A 21,077-nucleotide genomic window follows, 5' to 3' on the forward strand; every position below is an offset into this window, starting at 1 on the left:
CTTTGGTTCTTTCAAACAAAGCTTAGAGAAACAGTTCACGGCTCTGTCCATTTGAAAGTGCAAATCATTTTGTCTCCACAGGCTTGTGTAAAAGAGCAACCCAAATTCCTCTGATGGCTCAATTGCTGCTCTTTCACTCAGAACAGAAAAAGTGACATACAAAGAGCACAGGCCCCAGCACCTGTGGAATGCCCTCAAATGCATCTCCCAGGATCAGTATTTAATGATTTGGACAAGGTCACATAGGCAGAACCCTACAGACAAGTTTTGTGAGCTTAAGACCTGAGTTTTATTTCAAAAGTTTTTCCTCCAAAGGATCACTCATGTTTTAAGGGAGCAGTAGCAGTAACACCCCAGAATTTCTGACCTTCTTTCACTTTTTAGCAGAACAACATGCCCTTCAGAGGAGGCAAGATGGATTGTCAGAGAAAGGCTTATCTTTCAAAATTAGACAAAAGCTTTTTTTTAGAAAAATAACTTGTAAATAAAAAATAAAGTGTATCAGCATGCAATGGAGAAACTTGTGCCCTAGTGTCGTAAATTTTTCGTAAGAAATACATCATATATGCACAAATGGCTCAAAGAGAATCCAGTTTTCCCGTGAACAACCTGACCGGCAAATTTTATGTTTAAAGTAGCTAAATATTTTTTCACAATGTGACTAAGTTCTACAAAAGCACATTTAATGCATGTCCTAGCTATTTATCAGAATTAGTATATAAATATTCTGAGCACATTGGTTTAAAATATAGGTTTTCTTTATGAAATCTGTTACCTTAATTTTTGGTTCTGCTCTCAGGTAAGTAAGGTACACCAAAGCTCTGTTACCAAAACTGTTTTTTCCTTTCAGTACACCAAACAAAGCTGTCCCTCAAAACTTGGAACATGTTGCTCAAAGAAGGGGTGGATGCCCCATTCCTGGAAGTGTTCAAGACCAGGCTGGATGTGGCTTTGAGCAACCTGGTCTAGTGAAAGGAGTCCCTGCCCATGGCAGGGAGGTAGGAATTGGATGATCTTTCAGTTCCCTTCCAACACAGGTCATTCTATGATTCATTAAAATAAAAATAAATCACACTGGGAATTTATTTTACTCCTAGATAATTTGGTCTAATATCAGTTTTCAGATAGCAATTATGTAAACAACAAATTCAATGTTATAGAATTCAGTTAGAGAAAAGAAAGCTGATACTAAAATTTTCCCCAAATCTTGACTAATAAACCTTGTCAAACTAAATGAAAGGAACAAAAATCACAGGAAATAGCAATTACAGGTTGCAGAGTCCTACAATGTTGCAGAGTCCTTGTAAATGTTCCCTGCATTAATATAATGAAAAAAGTCTGGCTCAGAAAACTGAAAAAAAGTCACAGCAACTTTAGATCAACCTAGTATGCTTCCCTAAAACTGACTCTTGTAACTAAAATTATAATTCAAGAAATTTCAGCTCCACAGAGTTCACTCTGTCCCTTCGTGCACCAAGGAGCAAAGATTCAAGTTTTAAAATAAAATTAGCTCATCACCAGTCAAAATGGGGACAAACAGATCTAAGCTACTCTGTTTTCATAAACATGCCTGTTTATGCCTCAACAGAAGCTTGAATTGTTCCAGGTTGTAATTCCACTGAGATCTTAATGCAATTCAGAATCAGGGGTCTGGATACACCAGATTTAGAAAACTCAAGCTAGGGGATTTGGCAATTGCTTTTTATTTACTTCTCTGCAAAAGTGATGTCTCACAATGGTGACAAAACACCAGCCCAGTGGAGCACATGGCAAGCAGGCAGTTTTGCTTGGCTGGCCCCATGAAACAATCAGGCACTCTGTGAGCATCCCACAGCTCTTACAGAGGCTGTTTCTCTGCTGCAGGCTCCTCATCTGCTGCTAATTGCTACGAGGACACCAAGTTCACATTCAGCTCTGGGTATTCTCCCTAAATCAGACTCACGTCTTCCTTGAAGGAAGGATGGTGCTACTCTAACACTCAAATTCTTGGTTTTCATCCTAAAAACTGTCAAATACTTTTCTTCCATAAACAACAGAAATTGTATGACTAAATGTATGGTTAAATCTCACCCATTACTGGATAAAATAATACTCCACCAGGTAACAGTTTATTTCTGTCCAGATGCTCACTGAGCATAATACAAACCATGGGTAGGATACGTACTTTAGTGACCTGATCTACCAAGGGGTTTCCATCACACATTAATCACATTTCCTACTGTGTCATGTTTTGTAACAGTCTGCTGCTGTACACCACAGCCTACTTTGCGAGTTACACAAGTTGTCCTTAAATCCTACTCTCAGCTTCTCCAGTGAAAACCTAATCCATTATTTATACAACGGGAGAGGAAACGTATTTATATTTCATATGGTTGATGTAATTCCTAAGAGGTTTGTGTCAGAAAAGTATTATTTCTTTCTTTAAATAATTATAATAAAAACAAAAAAGAAAATTCTGTTGCTAGGTAAAAGTCAAGGAAAACCTAATTTGGGGCACTGTGCTGGGAGAGGAGAACATGGTCATAGCAATGCATATTCCTACATACCACAGAGCTCCCCTCCATGAAGGGCAGGAATGTCTGACCCCACTGCAGTAGCTCCCTGGCATGTTTTCACTTCCGAGTTCCCCTTCTACTCAAGATGCAGCAGAAAGTCTGGCTAGGGCTGCCTTGCTCACAGAGAAACCTCAGGGAATCAGCCACATCACAGCATGGTCTACTGCCTTTTCCCTGGATGGGATGGTAGTGGGATGGGAGCAGGACGTGCACACTGCAATGGCACAGGCAGCCTCAGTACCTTGCTTGTTCTTCACACCCTCAGTCCTAAGCAGCTCATCCCTTCCTCTGTTTCTACTGAGGGGGAAGGAAGTTCCTAGAACCAGTTCATGCCCCACTTCAACCAGTATGCTTGGGTTTGATTGTGGAAACAAACAAATTGCTTGATTTAAACTTCTATATTTATTGGAAAACTTCCCTCAAAGCTTTTTAACCAATGTTATCTGCCATGAACAGTACAGAGTACAAAATTTAACTTGCCAAAGGGGATCAGTTTCATCCTGAATACTGTCAGTATTCTTTTCAGACTGTCCTTTCCCAATGTACCCTCCCCACTTCACTTTCATAACCAGGAGGATGATTTGCCTCCTAATTTCACCAAATCCCTTTCATGTCCTGCTGAATTCTTAGTGTGCCTTTCATGGACAAATGACTTGTCTCTGACAAGCAACTGTGGACAAGGAATGCATTTGAGAAGGAGCTTCCAGTAACCCCTGAGTGAATTAAGGATAAAAGGTCATTGCAAGTAGATTGTAATTAATTACCCCATTCAACAAAATAACATGAGAATATATGAAATATATGAAATATGAAAATAACATATTCCATGGCTTCAACTTCAAACCCGTAGAAGTTTCTCAGATTCAAATTAGATTCAAAGGGAAGCTGAATCCCTTTAGTCAGCAATACAAGGTGGAAACAGGGATATGCAAAATGAAAAGAAAAAAAGAAACAATCAAAATGAGACTTTATAGAATTCTTTACTTTCATTTTGGTTTTTTTGACACATTTCTGTGAGAATGACAGTATCTGTAACTTTCCCATGAGAAGCAGATTTGCTATTAAGCTGATATTAGTAACTTCAATAACTATAAATATATTACTGCTTTTGAGCAAAACAATGTTTGAAGTTTCAAAATTTAGTTGAGTCTTCCCCTCCATGACAAACAAGAGGTTATATTGCAGTATGGAAAAGCTTGAAATGCTATAAATTCTCATACAATTGACATGCCACTTTTGTTTAGATGATGAGTGTCCTTGTATTCAAACCTTCATAAAAAGACTGAAAACTAATTTAAGTGGAGTTTTTTCTGTTTTAAGTAGAGAAAGAGATTCCTTTGCTTTCCAGTTAACCAATATCTTCAGAAAACTCTTATAGATACACATTTTGGAAGTGGAATTAGAAATACAGAGACTCCAAATGAGCACGTTTTTACATAAAACTCCTAGACAAAGCAGGGCATCTACTGAAACTATCTAGCTGCAATTAAGTATTTTTCATGTGAGAGACTGTAGGTGCTTTTGAATTCTAAGACTAGATTTTACTTGCCAAATTGACTGGAAGAGAGTTCTACCACTTACAATTCCTTTATTTCAAATACCTCAAGTGGGATTGAAAGTTCTGGGGAAGTTTTGAAACATTTTCTTTCTATACAAGGAAATGTAAATTCAAATACGAGCGAATGCTTTCCTTGTGTTTTTGACAAACTTCAAATTACACAAGGTAATTCATGAGGTTTCAAAAAGTGAAGATTATCCCAAATTACTGTCATGTATTTTGAGGTATGAGAAACTACTCTCAGTGGTAGATTTGCATACGCAGGCCATTGACAGAACAGCTCAATACTGACTCGTAAATGATGTGGTGAACAGGCACACTCTTAATTACACAGAAATGGATTACAGAAAGTTGATACTGAGATTTCATAGAGCCAGAGGAAAGGCAGAGCTCCTGGCTGCTGCATCCCAGGAGGCTGGAGCCAGGGCAAGCAGCTGCCATGGCTTTGGCCTCAGCCACCAAACTGTGCCACTGACAGCAGTGTTGCCCTGGGGTCACATCCACCCTGACCACCCAGCTCAACTGCAGTGATTACCCTTTGCAAAGGGCACATGTGTGTTCTGATACTGAATGCCAAATTGATTTTAAGAGATCAAAAGAAGTTCTTTCCAGGCCCTAAGGAGCTAACTGACAGAATCTTTATGAAAGGTACCTCACTGAATTTCTAGAAGATAAAATACTTTTTTCCCTTTGGATGATCACTTGGGGTCAGGAGATTAGCATTAAATACATCCCTGTCCAACAGTGCCAAACCAGAGATGTGCACTTAATCACAGATTAATAAGATAACCATTTTAGCATGAATAATCATCTAGACATAATCATTAAGCAAAAAGGCAGTGTTTGTACCCATACTGGCTATGGGGAAATCCCTGCATACACTGTGGAAGCAGTAAAACTTGCATTTTTGTGTTCGTTGTGTGGAAAAAAAATCCACATTTTCTCACTGATCCCTTTTTCTTTCCTTAACTCCATCCTACACTCCCAGTTTGACATGCTTGTGTATGCCTGTCCTATATTTGCATATTTACAAACAAATTTGCATTACAAAGTAGCTAGAAAATTCCTATTCTCAGCTACAGGCAGGTAACTGAAGCACAGAGGGAAAGAATGTCCAAAATCTATATCATTTAGGTCCATAACTCAGACCAAATCTGCGGCTGAGGATTGTGCATTACACTGACCCTTAATAAGTGAAAGTTTGTCATCTGAAGCCCTCAAAGACCCTCAGTCAGGCTTGCTCAAGATAGAGATACACAGGGATAGATGTTGCCAATATTTACAAAATCTTTGCACTCCCCTCCTGTCAGGGCCAACATGTGTGCATTCCTGAGCATAGAGCAAGAGAATTTGAAGGTTGAATAAGTACAAAGATTATTTTAACATCTAAATCTCCAAAAGAATTGAATAAAAGTACTCTTGCTTCAAAAGTACAACATTGTTGTGCTATATATACACATGAATTCTTTCACTCATGCACATACTATGTGTTGCAGCCCTCTCTCACAAGCTGTTGCCTGTGGATCCATCATGAGTATGCAGATAGTGTTCCTCCTTCAAGTTAATTCATCAACTGCATGTACAGAAAATAATTTAACTTTTAAATTTAAGAAATTCCTGCATGAATCCTGCTGATGGAAGAGCCCTGTGCAACAACAGGGATGAAGCTCTCACTGTTTTAAACCGTGGTCTGCTATGAAACTGAAAATCTCTGCTTTACAGAAGTTTGGCATAATTTCTTCCTAGAATTGCTTAGGGTGGGAAAGACCTTTAAAGAGTGAGTCCAACCATTAACCTAACACTGCCAAGTCCACCATAAAACTGTGTCCCTAGGTGCCACAGCTACACATCATTTATATTCCTCCAGGGTTGGTGACTCAACCACTTCACTCACCCACTCCAGCTTCCAGAAGCCAATTCTCATCATTTTAGTCAGAGAATTGGGAACCATGTTTTCACAAATTACGGCTGTTTATTGAGTGTTTGCTATTCTCTGGATTCCAAACCACAAGATTCTGATTTTTACCACTAGCCCATAATTCTGTGTCACAAAACTGCAAGTAGATTTAGAAGGTTATGATGTTCTGTCTCAAGCCTGAAAAAAAGCCATTACCAATACTTCTCTTCTAGCTAGGAATAATAACAGGAAAGCCTAGACTGACATTAATAAAGTGTACAATATTCAAGAACTGACAAGACAGAGGTTGATCTCCTTTCACTGGTTTCTTTTCATCTGCGTTCTGTGGGAGCACTAATCAAATCAATAAAACTTCTTGCAAAAGAACAGGCTATAAATATTCATAGAAAGTAAGTTTCCTTCAAGTCAAAGTACTGCGCTGGAGAGGTGAAGGAGTATTCCAAGAAAGGTCTCTGTATGGAGATGGCAGTATTCAATAGCTCACATTGAGCTGCTAAGGCAATTTCTGAAGAAATTGGGTAATGATTGTTAAAATAGTGTTAGAAGCTTAAACATCAACTCAGATGGCTCTGCCTCCTCTCAGTACAGATTCTGCATTTCATTCAGCTGTCACTTCGCCCAGTAAAGAGTATCTACAGCTCATCGGTAGTAGAACTTTTGTGCGTTTTTCAGTTATTTCCTTCTTGTTGTTGTTATTGCTTGCATTAATTTTACCTCTAATTCTTATTCTAGCAAAATTGAATCAGCTCCAAAACCCAAAAACTCCCACTTGCTTATTTCCTCTCAGTGAGATTGCTTCATGGGAACAAGATGCTAGGCTAACACAGCTAGCAAAAACACGATGTACTTTAAAGTAAAAAGTTAATACTCCACCATTTCATGAAACTTTTACTAGCCTCATGTTCTTATCAAGTGTAAATACATATCAAATGCGACAAAGCAAAACTCTCTGTGCAAAAAAATTCATTAGCAATATACCAATGTGTAGATAAAATACATTGTTCTAGGTGACCCACAGAAAAACAAAAATGGTGAATTTTAGATATACTGACAAAAACTACCTGCTGCCACAACTTTAATGGAAATCTGAAAAACCTTTTTTCTAGAGTTTGGTGGCTTTCCTTCAATACCTTTCCTTTTTGTTCCCTAGAAGTAATTGAAGAAACAAGTTTGCATTTTTGTTTACAAATAAATCAATTCTCAGTGCTGGGTAAAACAAGCTTTGCTGGCCTCTCCATCCTAGGGGCAAAGCAATCCATATGCTTTCCTGCAGAGTGGAAAACTACCCTGCCTGTACATGTTTCTGTCTTCCCTACAAAAAATAAAATGTAGCAAAAGTGCTCACAAATTAAAGCTATGGCAGACTTAGAGCAACAAACTGTAAACACACCTTGGTGTCAGTGAAGTCACAGATTTAAAACAAGAACTAAAAATCCCACAATCCTGCACTCAGCAGACTTTGACCTCAGATCGTGACAAGCCAATACAAGTGGGCAAATTGAGTGCAGATACCCTGACCTCTTAAGCAAGCTACAATTTTCTTTCTGGTTTTAGACTTTACTTCACACTCCCCGTTTCACTTCAAGAGGCCTTTCCCCAGCTCTGTGGTTGAAAATGCAATTATTTTGCCTCATCACTTTTTTCTTTCTGTGTCTATTCTTGCTGGTAAGCTACACATGCACAGCCCATGTATGCAGAGAAATCCTGGCAAAGAGCGCAGCCCAGGGAAGATGGGCAGTGAGGAGACTGCCAGGAAAGAGAAACTCCTCATTTGCATATATTTAAATACAGACTTGCTTAATCTTTGTAAGACAAGTAGGAATAAGAAAGGGAATATATTTCTTCAAGAAAAAAATATATACACACACATAATTTTGCACATAATATCAAATAGCTGAGTATATTATTACTAATAAAAATGCTTCTCTATGCAGTCCCACCAGTATATTATAAAACAAGAAAATTTAAGGTTAAAAAAGAAGGAACACTACCAAGTTTCTAAACCAAAATGCTCTGAAGATATTTATTCATAGTATTGTTTTTTTAAAAAAAAAATTTTTTTTGTCAGTGTGGCTCACCAAGTGCATGAAAGTGTGAAGCAGTTTCCTATTTCTTGTCATTCTCTTTTTCCCCACCAGCAATCTTTGGAATTAAGACTAATACAGAATCTAACAAACAGAAAAAAAATTAACCACCACACAAAAATAACTTCCACTGAATTCCCACTTTGACCTATAACTACATATGTGTTACATGCCTGATTCAGCAAAGCAAGTAGTATGTTTAGCTTTAAAAATGTTTACATTTATCTCTATTGGGGTAACATTTAAAAAACTGTAAGCATACTCATTCTTTCAGCATCTACATCTGCAAATATGAACAAGCACATACTTTGTCAAATGAAATTCTTAGCAGATTTTCAACTGATTTTTCAACACTGTCATGATTGAAATCACACTGTCACCAACTCTTCAATTTCTTTGAGTTCCAAACCATGTAACAAAAGATTTTTGATAAAATGTCATTATCCAAGCAATTCAAGAAAGTGCAATTACAAGACTGCAGGAATATTCCAAGGAACTAGAATTAATTTCTGCTTCCACAATTTTCAGTGTCTTTAAGCTATGCAGGTGTGTGGGTTTGCCCTCTGTAGAATGAGTGCTTCAGAAGACAGAGGAAGATGAGCCCTCTGTGGCTCACCAGCATCCTACCAATGCCTTTTTAATTTAGAAAAGGGTCTTACCATGCCTGTTTCATGTCTTCATCCCATTCATCCCAGGCACTTAGTGAGCTATCACTCTAGAGATTCTCACTTGATTCTTTGGCAAACAGAGCAGTCTAAAGATAGGGATCTACAGGACAGAAGTTTCTTATAAAAGTTTTTGATTCTAAACAGAAGTTCCTAACAGAGCAGTAATTGAACATAAAATTATCTCTGTGCATGCTGTAAAGCCATTAAAATTATTATTGCCAGGCAGTGCAAAATAAATTTCAAATTTTGTGCTTTTAGTACACTGAAGTATTTTGTTTATATTCCCAGCTTGCTTTTGAGAAAAGTCAGTGTGACTTACAGCAGACAGGAATTTCAGCACATAGCAAAATTGTGAACAATTATTTCCTTCACACCTTTTTCTGAGTATATAAGCTATTTTTCTTTTACAAAGCTAGAGGAATCATTTAGAAGATTCTCTAATCACCTCACATGCACATATGAAAGTAATTCAAATTGGGATAGAATGCTTCATGAGACAGAGAATAAGGCTTTTGGCTAAAGATCTTATATTTATATAATCTTGTACTTCAGTTCACAGGGGGAAAGAAACGCTAAAACAAAAATATAAAAAAAAAAGCTACATGTAAAGATACTTCTCAAGCATTATTTCACTTCTTTCCCTACCCTCCAAAGCCCTGAGATGGAATACAAATAGCTAAGTTAGTGTAGACTGAGCCATCTTCCTCTACAAAAACAGTCCTGAGGCTTGCTTGGACTATGGGATATGTATAAATCCTTCTGTAGTCAGGTGTGACATATGGTCTCAGACCAATCACACCAACCTAGAGTTAAAAAAAAAAATTATATATACATATATATTTATTAAGCAAAGGGAAAATCAAAAGGCAAAAAACTCGAGCATTTGGCCTCAGATCATCAGCTCATGTATTTAATGCTTCTCACCCTCATGGCTGTGAGGCACAGCCTGTTCTCTTCCCTGGTCTTGCCAAAGGGCCCCCAGGTATTCCCCCCAACCTTAGATCCCAGTGGAGACTATCAGCCTTCTCTCCTATTTAAATCTAAAGTGCTGGAGGGCATTTCACACCATGCAGAGTCTGACAGCCCACATGAAAGCAAATGATTGACCACGGGAAGACACCAGAAGCAAACCAAGTCCTGGATTGCATTACCACTGCCAAATAGTAAAATGAAGGCAGAAAAGGAAAGGGAATGGCCTTTGGGAAGTGCATGTCATTCAATATAAAAGTTTTAAGTTTAATGGATGAAGGTTTGATCTAGTTCCTATTTGAATAAGTATCTTTGCCAATTTTAAAATACAAAACCCTCCGTTTACTTCTTCTGTCTCTCCTTAAGTGTCAGTACAAGTTCTGAAAGTCACAGCTCCTCTTCATCAAAAGCACAATATCTCTTTGAACTGAAAGACAAGTAAAACTTTCTCCTGAATAAAAGAATATTGTTTCTCTTCCCCTCAAACTGCAAGCATATAGAAATCTGGACAGCACAGCAGTTATGCAAGCTAAGGACAATAAATTTTAATGACTTTTACATAGAACTGTCCCTGCACTGAGAAGACACATTAATTAAAGCATACCCCATGCTCTTATTCAGCCTTTTCAGGTGAATTAAAAGACGGAGGTAACAACACCAGTATTCTTATATATATTTTCTTATAAGAGTAATATTATTAATAGCATTTTCAGCAGATAGCATATATTGATGTTAATTTTTTTTATTGTTATTATCACATTCTGAAATGCACTGCAGAAAATAATATCTGCCAATTAGCCCCACTGAAGGTCACTACTACTCCACTACTACCAGAATAAGCAAATGGTAGCTCAGGTTCATCCTTACTTATAGGGAAATTTTCATCAACATTTTAGTTGCTGTGATATCCTTATTAGGTCAGCTAGGAAAAGAAAATGCATAGAATTTAGAATTCTAGAAATTAGGCTACATTTCCAGAAAAAAATCCTATATGAAGAAGGAAATCTGCACTCATTTTCTTTAAATGCATTTTGTACTTTCAGAAAGAAAATTATATTTGCCAGAAAAAAAAAATTTCGATGTCATCTTCTCCCTCCAAAGATTGCCCCTTTTATTTAGGAATATATGTTCCTGAATATCACACAGAATAAGCAAGAATGTCTATCCTGAAGGGTTTCTAAGAAGTCAAATGCTGGAAATTTGTTTCTTCGATTTTTTGGCACATAGTAACAGCTGATTTTGGAGAAGCCTGCATAACAATTGTAAATAAAGAAAACAATGCAATATATACTTCTCCAACATTACTTGTTTTATATTCAGCTTGAACAAGGAAGTTAGAGTTACTAGTTTGCATCCAAATATGAAAACAAAATTGTATCCCATTTTATTTAAACGGAATTAGCATGGAAAGGTATTCCTCAAAACATTTTGCAACTCCAGCTGCTTTTGCTGACAAGATCTCATTTTCCTCAAGCAACCAGAATGGAACCTAACCAGTATAACTGGGAAAACAGTGACTGCTTTAAAAATATCCCACCCAAAAGCTACGCTAATTACTTTACGCTACAACTGTCTGATTCTAGTGGAGACTGTTCCTCAAGAGGACATCATAATCCTTAGACTGTAAGAATTAATTTTGTAGCAAGGAATTGAGATATCAAACTGAAACCTAGCAATTTTTAGCTTACTTTAACCAGGACTTCTTTTTTGGCACCAGAAATACTTGGAAGAGCATTTTGTGTCAGTTTGATATATCTTGCAGCTTCATCTCTCAGCATCAAAATGGGGGGAAAAATTGTTTGTTGCCATTTTCCTTTTTCAGTATGGCTCTGGGACTCATGGTAAAAAAACAGAGCCATGGAATGAATTATTTGTGTTTACACAGAAACAGATGTAAGCTCAATGACCTGGCAATATGTGCTGGCAGACCAAAAAGCCAACCATATCCTGGGCTGCATTAAAAGAAGTGTGACCAGCACCAGAGTAATTCTCCCCCTCTACTCTGCTCTGGTGAGAGCTCACCTGGAGTGCTGCATTGAGCCCTGGGGTCCCCAACAGGGGCATGGTAAAGTGCTGGTGCAAGTCCAGAGGAGTCCAGGATCAGAGGGCTGGAGCACCTCTGCTGTGGAAACAGGCTGTGAGAGTTGGGGCTGTTCAGCCTGGAGAAGAGAAGGTCTGAGGGGACCTTACAGCACCTTCTGGTACCTAAAGGGGCTACAAGAGAGATGGAGGGGGACTTTTTACAAGGGCATGTAGGAATAGCACAAGGGAGAATGGGTATGAGCTGACAGAGGGCAGGTTTAGAGTGAATATTAGGAAAATGTATTTTGCTGTGAGGGTGGTGAGGCACTAGAACGGGTTGTCCAGAGAAGCTGTGGATGCCACATCCCTGGAAGTGTCCAAGGCCAGGTTGGATGGGGCTCTGAGAAACCTGATCTGGCAGAATTTGTCTCTGCCCATGGTGGTGATGGTCAGAACCAGATGATCTTTAAGGTCCCAACCAACACAGGCCATTCTATGATTAAAGAAATTATATGTCTATTCATATCCCCAGAGTGGAATTCAATAGCGTAAATTTTGTGAGTCCTCTCTTTAAGTGACCATGTACAAATATTACAATATTTACCATCTTCTATTTTAAATTTCTCCACACACCAAAAAAAAAAATCTTGAGACTCTCAGCTGGCTACCAAGACATTAATCAAAATCCTACTGCATCCCAGGTGTTTTAGTTAAAAGATTTAAACAGCAATTTTTTTCTCCCCAAAATAAGACTGCAAAGTTAACTGCATGTGTTTCTGTGGTCCAACATGCACTAGTTCCAATCCAAAGGATGAAACTCTGGGACCCAAGGGTTTTCTATACCGTCGTTTCTAAAGCAGTAATTTTGTAATCAGAACAAAACAAAAGACAAAAAGAAAAAAAGGAGAACATCCCACATTACAAGAATTATAAGTGCATGAACAGCCATAACAGCTCTTCCAGAAGGGATTGCTCATAATTTGGGCTACTTGGTAGCTGAAGCCTAGAGCACTACAAACATTAAAATTATGAACAATCTGACTATAAATATTTTTTCCTAAACAATTGTATGTAAATTTAATTTATACTTAGTTCTACAATTTAGAAGGATCAAAAGAAATACCAAGTTTTGAACCTAAATAAATCCTTAATGAAATGCCCACTGATGGAACCTATTCTCAAAAGAAATACTGTTCTCAAATTCATCCTTCAGTAGAATAAAATGGTTAGAGATGCCTTCTAGAGGAAGGCACACCAGTAAAGCAGAAGGATCCTAAGCTGCCTCTAATTGAAATAGCCCTTATGGGAATAAGTAGGCATAGGACTCACATACAACCACACTCAGGAAACAGAGAGAACATAAAAAGATTCTACATAATAGTATCATATTCTTTTCATGTCTTCAATTATACTAATGGAGCATACACACACACACAAATTAATTAGGTGCAACAGATGTGCCTCTCCTTGTTACTTGCGTCAAGAAAATTGCTCCAGAAATTAGCTTATGCTAAATCAAAGTGTTCCAGAAATACAGTAACAGTAGCCCTTATGAATCCATATTGCTGCATTTATTGAAGCAAACAAGAAATGTCCTTCCAAAAAAGATAGTAAGAGTAAGCTTTGAACACTCTTGCCTTCAGTATTCACTTATACAAGTTATAAATACATGCAGACAAGACGGAAAATAGACCAAATCATGAGTCTCCATAAAAAGAGTCAGTCTCCTAACTCTTGAAGTTAAAAAGAGGAATCAAATTTCAAAATCCAAATCTTCAATGGTATATAAAACTTCTCAAAAAAACCACACACTGGACACAGTTCTGAAACTGAAATTACAGGTTGCCTGTGCTGATGAGATGCCTAAGAAGTTGGACATCACAAATGTTGATCATGCAACACCAACTACTTTCCTTATCTTGAGGTTTTTGCCAATTAAAACACAAATCAACTACCAGAATAATAGAACCATTTTCAAAAAATATCTCTAGAAAAATAATCTGCCTTTGAGGTTAAATATATTTTCAGATATATATGGACAAAAAAAAAAAAGAAAGTTAGAACCATTTTAATTATTCATTTAACTATTTCAAAGTGGGTAATGCCTCTTTCAATTCTTTCCCAAGCAAAGAACACAGTGACCTGAAAATAAGTGCATGCAATGCTACAGAGGGAGTAACTGGCTCTATATACCAAAATTATTTCCCTGCACATCTTTAAAAAGGCTACTGGATATGACTAAGCCACTTGATGTTACCTCCTCTATCCTGAACAATAGCCTCCAGATGCTCATTTTCATAAATCAGTAGAACCGGAGGGAAAAAATATATAAATCATAAATCTGATGTCTGTAGTGGAGAAATGCAAAGGCTGGAATAGAGCTTTCCAGTGCAGCCCTCTCCAGCTGAAAGCTCCATGGTGTGCCTCAGCTGTGCTGTTCAACCCTGTGCTCATAAACCCTCAGTGCACACTACAGAGTCCTAATAAATATCCAGTGCATTGCCAGCCTTCCCTACTGCTTCCCACTGTTAACCATCATTTGGCTCAACGGAGACTCTACAAACTACCACAGAAATGGAACATTCAGTTGAACAATTCAGACTAGGAAACGCAGGTTTCCACATAAAAATATCCCCAAGCCCAAAGTTTTCTCCAGTCAGTGTATAATCTTTGCACGCTGCAGCATTTAGCCAACAAAAGATTAATTTCTTACTTGGCATGAGTATTCTTGGATGCAGGCTTGCCTGTAACAATGGTGCAAGACTAGGAGAAACTAGAGAAGCTTTGTTCTCAGATCATCTTGAGAGAGAAGGAACTTCAGATCAATTTTTTAGGATTGAATTAAAAGCTACACACTTCAAGTGGCTATTTTACTGTCACTCATTTTAAATCCTACCACTCTCAAGCTGATACGAGAATGAACATCACCCTGCAAAGTTAACGTCATGCATATGAAAAATACAGAGCTTGAAACTGAATATATACCCTGGCCTTTGGACAGTCACGTAATAAAATTAGGAATATAAATCACAATGCAACTTTTTCCTGTAAGAGCTCCCTGGTGAACAAGATCAGATGTTCAAGATTTCTCTGTGTTGTTCATGACAAAAATTAAGTCAGACACACTGCTCACTCAGTTCCTCTTTTTCAGGGAAGTCACATATGTGGTGTCCTTTTGCCCCACTGCATTTCTAAGCTGGCACAAACGTTACCTCTGCTCACTCACCCTCCTCAGATTTTATTCTCCACAACCGTGTTTGGCCTCAGCTACCAACTATCCCTGTGCTGCTTGTCATCTTCTACAACATGGAGGAGAAATTGCATCTTTTTTAGAAGTGACATGAAGTGTCCCAACTGAAGAACCTTGAAACCTCAGAACATGAAGAGCAGAAAAAAAGGTTTCTTTTTCACCTACAGTTACTGAGTTAATTTGCTTTTATTTTCTCCTATACTTCTTTCATAACACTCCCTGCAGAGGAGTCTGAAAAACTCTTGAACCCCACACAATTTAGCTCCAATAAAACCTCTCTGACCAAAAACAAGACCAGGATCCAGATCCTCAGCCAGAGGCTCTGATCACAGTATGAATCCTCAGCAAAGTTGCTAAGACACTATCTTCTAGAAGATGAATAGATTTCATTTTTGTACCAGAGATTAGACCTTCCTAAACTAGATCCTTGCTAGGCCTCCCAAAACTCTTGAAAAATCCCTTGGAGACATTGCATAACACTACCCTATTCCCAAAGGGACCGATTACATGCATCCAAGATCACTGCTGCTATCACTCAAAACCACAAATCAGAAACTCCAGCTTACCTGGCAACCAAGAGCTTCAGAAGGACAAAACTGCAGAGCATGAAGTGCTCTCACCCTCCCACCAGTCAGGGAAGTATCAGAGCGAAGAGAAGACCAAAACGCAAGTTTACCAGTCAACATCAGCACAGATATTTGGGTCTGAAAATATCTGTTACACCAGTTCAGACCAGAACTTCAGATGGCAGAGGTTTCAAATCAGTGTTTACTTATATCTATACCAGCTGAGAGGATATTTTTTATCTTTGCATCCCAGAGACAAATACAGTCAATAGGCTTTGTACAGCAATTACCAAGGTGTATCAGGCGCATGTAAACTAACACCATCCAGAACACAATCTTAGCCACAAAGTATATGTAAGAGAGCTCTGATTTTTTCATAGCTACTCAGCCTCTCTCTTGTTTGCATCAATTTGAAGAGAAATTTCTGCTTGAACAGAAGTTGTTAACATACACTTATTTGTCTGGAGGTGGCAACAATAAGCGACTACTAAAAGGTAAAGCCACATACTTCGTGGAGAGATTCCAACACATATATATACATTTAAAAGACCTTGATGCAAACACATATGTGTAAACATATGTTCATACCTTTAAATATACATTATTTTTTCAGTCAGGGAATAAAGATTTTTATTGTACACAGATGGTGTCATACTGTTGTTCTTCCTATGGCATGGCTGAGCCATGTTATTGCAGCCAAATACCAGGAAGTTCCTCATATTCTTACATGTAATAAGACATTTTTTTGAAGGCCTTTCACCGTTCCAGTGAAGTTATTTTAACCCCCATTAGCTCTAAGGAAGCTGAGGTAAGTTATGGGAACATCTGCAGCTGCCCTACAACACAGCTGTCCTGTTAGAACAGGTAAGAGAATTTGCAAAAGTTCTCAGTGCAGGACTGTGTTACTAGGTTGGACTTGAAACCTTCCTTCATGAAAGGACAAGGATTTGCAGAGAATACTTTAGCAGCATCAAAATAAACTCATGAAAATCTAAGGTATAAACAACAGAAAACTAGAATGGCAAAGATTTGAAGAAATTAAGAATATATATATAGCCAAGAAACCTAGAAGTAGTTTTAGTAAAAGTACTTCTACACTGGACCCTGGTGATATTCCCTAGATCAAAAGAAAAAAAAAAATTAATGCTATTTTTTCCAACATATTTTAATTAATTAGTGTTAATATTTCCAGAGTGCCTCACAGCAAGAGCAAAATGTCAAGACTACAGAAAGATTTAAGAAGCGAATGTCTTTACCACAGATCAAAACAAAAGAGTGAAAAACTGGGATTAGGCATCACTGAACTCACAAATACTGAATCCAGGTGTACCACTACATATGTTGTCTTCTAGCCTCAAAATCATCCCTTTTCCACAAGAGTCCTCCAAGGCTGTGACTCAGACAACTCCCTCATGCCTCTCAAACCAGGCAGACACACAGATGTTTGTAGGCTCAGGACCCAGCATTTCAACTACACCACATGTCACACAGGCATTATTTTTAAATTTTCATGGTTGGATATGATTCCATCTGACTCATGTTTAGATTTACTAGCTGCATGTATCAATACTGTCAAGTCTTGTAAAATCTGCTTTTCTCTCTGGAATCTTTAGATTTTAAATTCTCCAGAAATTTCTTTGGGTTTCAGTATTTAGCTATATTTAATGATAGTGCCATATGCAATGTACTATGTGACAGATTTATTACTAGGCACTCATCACCAGACTAGCCCAAAAGTGATAAAAAGAAGCAACCCCAAATATTGGCCCTGCTGTCTCAGGGTCCCTTCCTCATTCAGATATAGGCTGCAGCCTTCCCTGGTAAGCTGGTTCTGTTAGTTCTGTGGTTATTTTCCCAGGTGAGTTCAGAGGGAGGGCAGATGGTTCTGTTAGTTCTGTGGTTATTTTCCCAGGTGAGTTCAGAGGGAGGGCAGATGGAAAAAGAGACAAGATGGGTGTAGAGGAGCCAACACAAAAAGGATGTTATCAAAAGATAGGGAGGGAAGGAAAGAGGCTGGAATAAGCAGCCAGCACAGGATGATAAACACCCACTTGGGATTCCATATAACTCAGAGGAACATCCCAGCTCTGTTGCTTTTGGTATGTGTATCCTCCTTACAATTTTTCCAGAGGCCTTATGCCAGACAGAGGCATAACATCCCCAAAGAAAGAACACACTTTGCACTACTCTGTGTCCAGTGGTCTCTTGTCAATGATGCATTCACCATCCCAGCTGCTTTCTCAGTTTCCCTTGCTATGAATTTTTGGTGTTAGTTAATAAGCAGATCTCTGTGGGAGCATTTTCAGAGAGGGCTGCAGTTGAAGTTCCCATCCTCTCTCTGTGTGACTGCTTAGCAACATGCTGTTCTAGCAGGCATCTGGCAATCTTTCACGTCTTCCAACAGCTTTCAGTACTTCCTTCCGCTATCCCATCATTAAATAGGTGCTTTAAGAATATCACAAAAATTATCTTTCAAAAAACCTTGAACTCTCTGGATGAGGATGAGAATGAAGCAGCTCAATCGTTGCATCCAGGGAATGAGCCATCTCACAAGTGCAGGAGTGCATGGCCAGGCAGGGGCAGGCTGCCATGACTTATTTATTACTCGTCTGAAACACATCCCAGCACGTGTCCTCAGCAAAGGCGTGCTGCTCACTGCTGCAGGCATCTCTGCTGGCAGGGAACACACCATGCCCAGGACTGACAGGCCACTTCCATGGCAGATAACTTTATATATTCATATCCATGCACATGCATTCCCATGTCTGTCAAATGTAGGGTTTACAGAACACTGCAGTGTAAAGCCTCCCACTCCCACCAACTCATGAGGGGTTGGTTTCTATGAAAGTCAAACAACATTTCTTAATGCTAATGAGAGCTGAATATGGCTCCCATCACATCATCAATAGCTTATTGCTAGTTCTAGGGGAATGTCTCTGCATTTCTTCCTTTGATTCCCACCTCTATTGCCCTCTCAAGGCTGCAGAGCACAGGACAGGACTTGTTCAGCCAGGCAGAGCCTGGAGAGGGGATGTCTCTAACATGAAACAAACATTACAAGTAATTTTGACTGCTTCATTACCTTTCACATCTACAAATTCATTTATTCTAAATCTGATCTCTTATTTTCAGCACATTACAGAAAGGATGATTGCTTCTAATTAGTCTCCATGAGTTACCACTCAGAGAAGTATTAGACAAGTAATATATAAGGTTGGGATGCTCTAAATATCAAACGTGGTGGGAGAAGAAGAATGAATAGCGCAGATGGGTCTTTACACTTCCACTGTCAGTTCTGTACTTGCTATTTTTATGATGATCCAGTAGCACGTCATTATGGAAATCTGATTTTTAAAATTAAGTGAGAACAATAAGCATTTTTAAATGTTTTGTTGTGAGAGTGGAGACATAAGTCTCTCAATATTTGCAAGGTGGTTCAGGCATTTCATAGGGAGCCTTCCTATAATCAGGATGGTAAAAGAACATAAGTGGAGTAAAATGATAGGAAAGCAAAGTGCCTTTGAATAGAACATTAGATACAATTAGAAAAACAACAGTATTTTGGGTAAATTAGGCCTTCCTCAGCCAAGCCCAAAAAGCTTATCTGTTCTTCCAGCTGTTTTGAGTGGCTCTAGTAAAAGATAGTCCTTTTTTCCTACAAATCATACCTCTTCTGAGAAAATAATCACCTATTAGTGAATTCTAGTAATATTACAGCCATTTTTCTCAATCATAATTTGCAGTGGTTTTTATCAGTATGTAGTAAGACTTGCTGATAAAAGAACAAATCCCTAAAAAACACATTCTTCCAAACTCTTAACACATCACAGAGTAATAGTGATCATACTCTATTCCTGCATACAACCATTCCCACCTTTGAACGGCCTTCACTAGACTCATCTAGGAAGTCTTTTAATTTTAAAGATAATTTGAAAAATTAATTTTACATCCATTTTTAAAATTACCAATTTCTTTCCTTTCTATCTCTCCTTCCCTATTGTTGTCATTGATCTCCAAAGGTGTTTTAAACTCTGTAAATCTCTCTAGCGTACAGGATTGAATATTCTCCATATTAAATTACCATGTAGGTTCATCAAGCTCACTACCACTGAAGCAGCTGCCAGGGCTGGTTAACCTGATGGGTGTAAGAACATGACAGAACATATGGAGCACAATCCTTGCTCTCTGCAGCTCACTGATGTTCTTCCATACAAAAAACCCTACTGCACAAAGCCACAGACAAACTGACAATGTACTCTTGGACATGAAAGCAATTCAGGTTTCTCACCACAGCAGTGAGGTACTGCATGCAAACATTTCTCTCTCCTTAAATGATTCAAAGAAAAGGAAAAGAAATAAGGAAAAGTTGATATCTTACCCTAGTGCACCAACCCAAAAATCATCAGAGATCCTAGCATTATTTCCTATTTATTCCAGACCTACCAAAACGACTCTGCAGTTTCAGAGTTACCTGTGAATCTACATATTTAACAAGACACCTAACAATGAAATCTTTAATTCTTGCATTTAAGTATCTTCACTCCCATCTGACACTATCTTGATCTTAATATTCTACTTGAAGCAGTTGCTCAGTTACAATGTGTGTGCATTTCTGAGCCCTGACTCATTTCTTCTCTAATTATTGCTGCAGAACCACACTGGCTACTGTTCCTTTTACCCCAACCATAAGTAAAGCACAGCTTGAAAATTGCAAGACAAAACCACAGAGCTAAAAGTACCAAATAACAACCTCTCCAAGTCTTCACTGACCTATAGTGGACAAAGGGTCTGTGGGTTTAGTTGAACAATCAAATCTACCTTTCATGTTTGTCTGTGGACATGAAAATTCTGAACAATTTAACAACAATGAATAATTAGCAGTCAAAAGTTCAGAAAACAGCATGAAATGCTCACAAGTAGATTTGAAAGCTATTTACTAGGGTGAAAAATATATATTAATAGGAATCCGTCATAAGTCATTACAAATTTATGGATGTCTCTTCACACAGATGATCTACAAACTATCTCACAGCAAAATAAGGCATTTTAGGCAAGTGCAAACCTAAATTACATTTTTATGTAGCCTAAGAAAATATCACTTCAGGGCTCAGATGAAGCTCAATAAATCCCATAATGAGACAAAAAAATTAAAAATTTCTCAGTCTGAATGATCTAAAATGGGGCAGTGATCAGATAATGGATTCTTGTTCTGGTAAGTACATTTTCTCTGGCCAGCTCTTAACTAGACAGTTGACAGATATATGGTCACAGAAGTTCTTTCTCAGGCTATTGAATTATACTTTCCAATTGTACTGTCCAAAGAACTGAGAAAAGTTTACAGCCCCTAATACATGTCCTTTCATATCTGCCATCCTTTCTTCCACCAGGGAAAAACCAGAGCAAGCCAGAGAGAAAAAGTTTCTTGGCCTTCACAAGGATCACTGGCACAACTTTTAGCACCCCAACAGTTGCCAAATTCCATTAAAT

General features: G+C 38.2%; 1 protein-coding gene across 5 annotated transcripts in view; it reads right to left on the bottom strand.

Annotated features, from left to right (window-relative positions):
* KCNK2 (potassium two pore domain channel subfamily K member 2) overlaps positions 1 to 21,077 on the bottom strand; it is a 127,273-nt gene that overhangs the window by 27,755 nt on the left and 78,441 nt on the right. The window lies entirely within an intron of this gene.

Source organism: Lichenostomus cassidix, chromosome 3 (assembly GCF_008360975.1).
Source record: "Lichenostomus cassidix isolate B80296 chromosome 3, HeHo_3.0, whole genome shotgun sequence".
Classification (NCBI taxonomy): Eukaryota; Metazoa; Chordata; class Aves; order Passeriformes; family Meliphagidae; genus Lichenostomus; species Lichenostomus cassidix.